This window comes from Amia ocellicauda, chromosome 6 (genome assembly GCF_036373705.1).
Source record: "Amia ocellicauda isolate fAmiCal2 chromosome 6, fAmiCal2.hap1, whole genome shotgun sequence".
NCBI classification, from domain to species: Eukaryota; Metazoa; Chordata; class Actinopteri; order Amiiformes; family Amiidae; genus Amia; species Amia ocellicauda.
The window spans coordinates 37,823,840-37,829,859 of NC_089855.1; positions in this window are offsets into that span (position 1 = coordinate 37,823,840).

The window sequence follows — 6,020 nt, forward strand, 5'->3', positions numbered from 1 at the left end:
ACACATTGGAACATACCTGCCCTTTGATACCACTTTTCCAAACCAGCAGAACACCTGAAACATGTCATAATCCTCAGCATTATCAGTGAAACACTGCACTAAACCTAAAATTAGTAAAGTAGCTGTCTTTTCTGTGACACTGTCAACTGGAATATTGCAATCTAGAGAAGCACACATCCCATCTAGTTTTTGATTGGCAGTTGAAAATACTGCAGCAGATTATACTTCAATGCCCACATTTACAAAGGTGACTTTGAGTGTAGTCAATTTGGACTTATTCACCTCAGTTTTAAAATTATATATACCAATCAGCCATAACATTATGACCACCTGCCTAATATTGTGTAGGTCCCCCTTTTGCCACCAAAACAGCCCTGACCCATCGAGGCATGGATTCCACTAGACCTCTGAAGGTGTGCTGTGGTATCTGGCACCAAGACATTAGCAGCAGATCCTTTAAGTCCTGTAAGTTGCGAGGTGGGGCCTCCATGGATCGGACTTGTTTGTCCAGCACATCCCACAGATGCTCGATTGGATTGAGATCTGGGGAATTTGGAGGCCAAGTCAACATCTTGAACTCGTGATTCATCAGACCATGCCACCTTCTTCCATTGCTCCGTGGTCCAGTTCTGATGCTCACGTGCCCATTGTAGGCGCTTTCGGCAGTGGACAGGGGTCAGCATGGGCACCCTGACTGGTCTGCGGCTACGCAGCCCCATACGCAACAAACTGCGATGCACTGTGTGTTCTGACACCTTTCTATCAGAACCAGCATTAATTTTTCAGCAATTTGAGCTACAGTAGCTCGTCTGTTGGATCGGAGCACATGGGCCAGCCTTCGCTCCCCACTTGCATCAATGAGCCTGTTATTCACTTCACCTGTCAGTGGTCATAATGTTATGGCTGATCGGTGTATATTAAACTCATGTATTATGAGTAATTGCTACAGGCAAAAGTAACAAATACAACCTCCAGTTTTTCTTATGCAAACTAATTTTTTTTTTATATACTATTATTTGAATCTGTTTATTTTAGGGTCTAATCATTTTGAAACTAATGCTTTATTTCTAGTCTTAGACTTAAGTTAATGCAACACCAGTTAAAATTATTTATTATTTATTATTTAGTTCTTATTTATTTTCCTGTCATCTCACCATTTTCTCTTAGTAGAACAAATGATGGGGAGTCATAGAGCTCTGAAAATCTCCCCTACATGTGTGTTTAGGAAAAAAAAAAAAAGCCATAGTACAGTAAAATTCATCAACTTGCTTGCTCTTTCAGTTGTCTTTCCTTTCATCCAATTAAAAATTGATGAATACTGCAGATGATAATTACAACAAGGAGGTAGGGCTGGGCAGTATACCGTAAAACAACTATATACCAGTATTCATTTACCGACCGGTTTGGACTTTTACTATACCTTCTTATCTGTATTTTAAAGTTTTCTATGCTAAATTTAATAATTTACTAATTACCGTGTCATTCAGTCATATTATTCAGCTACCAATAATCTTGATTGCTTTCGCGTATCCCACAACAAGTCAATGTAATTGGATGACTTAATTTATTATTTTTATATAATTTTAGTTTTTATTTAAGAAAATAGACTTGCCAATCATTTAAGTAACAACTTAATTATTGTGCATCATAGATTTACATTATATTTTTAAAAAGTAATTGATGTAATTATTTAATAAAGCTTTGACAAATGCTAAATGCTAGAGCCAAGCCTTCAGAACTCAATTTAATTAGTTTTAAGTGTGAAATTAACAAGAGCTTTACTGATCATTTTATCCTTTCTTTCACAGTTTATTTTACAAACAGGTGAAATCTGGTTTTAAATTTAGATGTATTTAATGTGACATATATGTTTCTCATTTTCTTGTTAATAACTTTAGAATTGACAGCTTTGACAATGGATAAAATAATAATGCCTCTCATTTATTAAAAACTTCCATTAAAAATAAAGCACACTTAAGAAATATAAGAAAGTTTACAAACAACAGGAGGCCATTCGACCCATCTTGCTCATTTGGTGTCCATTAATAACTTAGTGATGTAAGGATCATATCCAGTTTATTTTTGAATGTTCCCAAATTGTTGGCTTTAACTACATCACTGGGGAGTTTTTTACAGATTGTAACAACTCTCTGTGTGAAGAATTCTCTCCTGTTTTCCGTTTTGAATGCCTTGAAGCCCGATTTCCATTTGTGTCCCCGGGTGCGTGTGTCCCTGCTGATCTAGAAAAGCTCCTCTAGTTTGATATGGTCGATGCCTTTCATGATTTCGAAGACTTGGATCAAGTCCCCACGTAGTCTCCTCTGTTCCAAGGTGAAAAGGTTCAGTTCCCTCAGTCTCTCCGAGTAGGACATTCCCTTCAGACCTGGAATAAGTCTTGTTGCTCTCCTCTGAACTGCCTCATCTTTCTTGAAGTGTGGTGCCCAGAACTGTACACAGTATTCCAGATGAGGTCTAACTAGTGTATTGTACCATCTTAACATTACTTACCTTGTTTTGAATTCTACACTTTTGACAATATACCCTAACATTCTGTTTGCCTTTTTTATTGCTTCCCCACATTGCTTGGATGGAGAAAGTGAGGAGTCCACATAGACTCCTAGGTCTTTCTCATGCATTACTTCATCTAGTTCTATTCCTCCCATAGTGTAAATAGTGGACATTTTTGTTACCTGCATGGATTACCTTGCACTTGTCCACATTGAATTTCATCTGCCATCTTGATTATCCAAGTCCCTTTGAAAAGTCTGTGCTGCCAAGGTTGTATCTGCTGAGCCACCTATTTTAGTATCATCTGCAGATTTGACAAGTTTGCTAACTATGCCAGATCATTAATATAGATTAGAAAAAGCACAGGCCCTAGTACTGATCCCCTGTTTGTATGGGGAAAGTGAGGAGTTCACATAAAGTACATAAACAAATATGCAAATAATATTTTCAAATTTACCTTGGATTTACCTTTTTCTGTACCTGCATTAAAAACTGAATTCTGGGGCCTTGTCGTGTGTGGTCGTATGATTCCAGGGTTGGAAGTCTATATATTGTCATTTACATTTTCTAGTTCACAGCTCTCTAAAGGTTTATGTACCCCAAAAAAAAGGATGTGAATCAATAGGCAATAATCCAGCACCAGGATTATAGACTTCTATTATATAGATGCAATATATTTTCTCAAATTTCAAACAATGCATATTTTAATGTTTTTTAAATAATTGTGTATATACTCGGCAAAAAAAATAAACGTCCTCTCACTTTCAAATGCTTTTATTTTCATTTTCATTTCATTTTTTGTTTTCACAACTTAACGTGTAAATATTTGTATGAACATGAAAAGATTCAACAACTAAGACATAAACTGAACAAGTTTCACAGACATGTGACTAACAGAAATGGAATAATGTGCCCCTGAACAATGTGCCCCTGGTGTGGCCACCAGCTACATTAAGTACTGCAGTGCATCTCCTCCTCATGGACTGCACCAGATTTGCCAGTTCTTGCTGTGAGATGTTACCCCACTCTTCCACCAAGGCACTTGCAAGTTCCCAGACATTTCTGGGGGGAATGGCCCTAGCCCTCATTCTCCGATCCAACAGGTCCCAGATGTGCTCAATGCGATTGAGATCCGGGCTTGCATTAGCAAGAGCTGTTTCTTTCTATTTCTCTCTTTGCTTTTTTTCTCTTGATATTTTTTGCATACTTCCATCAAACCATTTTGCCCAGTGTTTTTTGGTCCTCAGTTTGCAAAGTTTTGGTACAAATTTCTCCTGTGCCTCAAGTAGTATGTTCTTAAAATATAACTATCCATTTTCTTCTGAATCTGTATCCAGTTTGCTCCAGTGCCGCCTCATACCTTCAGGCACATCCTTGCTACATGCAGTCCTAATTATATTGTACAATGCAACATCTTTCTGAATATCTGAATTGGGTGGTCTGTAACACACTCCTACCACTAATCCTCTGGACCTTTTATTCAAAAGTTTAACCCACAAAGATTCTGTTTCGTTACTAGGATGTAATTTGAGTTCTTCCGCCTCAATGCCATTTCTGACATATAATGCTACCCCACCACCTCTTTGATTTGCCCATTTCTCCTAAACTGTGTGTATCCTTTCAAGTTGTATTCATCCCCATCATTTTCTGTAAGCCATGTTTCTGTCACTCCTACAATGTCATAGTCACCTGCCAGCACTGTGGCTTCTAGGTCTAACATCTTGTTCCTTATAGCAGTTTCCATTTGTTTTCTTTCCTTAGTGGAACATCTCCCATTGTCATTCTGGTCCATTTGAGCTAGAAAAATGTATCAGTAAATTTAAGGCTATAGATCGATATAACATTGAAACAATATAGAGAAAATACTGTTTGTCTTGTGAAGTTGTGTAAGCTTTTTTGGTGCTTGTATTTACGGCTGCGTCCCAAATCGCACACTTGTTCCCTCGTTCCCTTCCCTTGCAGGGCAGAAATACTATGGTGGCCATCTTAAGGGGTGTCCCAAACTCTTAGGGAACGAGTGAAGGGAGCCTAATCGAGCCATTTGTGCCCTCCAATGCTCCCTTCGACGAAGTGTACAAAAGAGCACACTTAAGCAGAAGTGTTTTAGCGCTGAAGTCTCAGAACTCTACGTTAAAGGCGGAAACAAGTCAACTGGGAAAATATAGCAGCGGTGGCTGTATATAAATGTAATGTTAGCTAGACAGTTGTAGAAATTGTTAAATTATGTATCAAGGAAATGATACGTAGATAGATAAAATAAAATAAAATGATTATATAATCATGATTTAAATATACGATTAGAAAGTTAAACCAAAAAATGTTTTGGTAACTATCATTTAATTAATTACTGAAGTAGTATCCTATAAAACTAGGAGGTGATATTAACGAACAGTGTATTTCAGGGCCTAGGATACAATACAAAACTTCCCACCCCCCTTTCCGGTTCCATCTATTAGATTTCTACGCAATGCTATGCATGCGTATTTTTAAACACGAAAACTCGTATGAGCAAACTTCATTTCCCAGCGGCAACTGCATATTGACCTCAAAAACTCTGGGAATTCATTAGATTAATGGAAAGAAACGGCGCTTACGTTTAAAAGTGGAATAATTATTTCCCAGCGGTATGGTGAATGCTGATTACTAGATAAGATATGATACTATAAAATGAATACACATTTATGTTAGTTTATTTATTTAAAGGGTTTGTATTTTATAATCTAAAATTAAAACTTATACGTGATGTGTATACGATGTGAACAATGGTGATATTTGTTGAGGTTTTGTAACTGCAAATATGAACGTAAGCATACATTGTGACCTTTAATATTAATAAATTACATAATCTACCCATACTTTCCAAATGCCTGTTTGTAGCCATAATAATGAATTGTACATACGAAAATAACACACCCCACCCTGCCTCCCTTTTATTTAATAAAGTACAGTAATTACATGCAATGATATAGAACATCTTATTGTATGTAATACATGTAACTAATGGTGTGAATATATTTAATTAAAATCATCCAAATTATTTTCTCGATTTAAATGTATCATTATCATTAATTTAATAGAATGTATAGAAATGTGGCCCAATGTAAAACAACCTTTAATCTGATGCTGTATTATGCAACATAATCCTTGTTGTTTAAAAAAAACATGTAGTTATGTACAAATAAATATATGATCGATTTTTATAATTTCTGTATTTTATATAAAATCCACATATCACTGCATGCAATAGTACGGCGTTTTACAGTATTTTGACAGATTATTTGAGTACTGACTCTTTATTCATCTTAATATGAATTACTTATTAATTAAATGCATCATCCATAAGCCGCTGTAAGTGTACATAATTGTTTTATATGTTATTAAGGAACATAGGATTAAAGATTTCGGAAAAGTACTTTTCACACAAAAGTACGAAAAGAAAAGTCCCACTGGGAAACGAACGTGTCTTCTATTTCATTGTGCAAACATTAGTTTAACACATACTATTATTATAA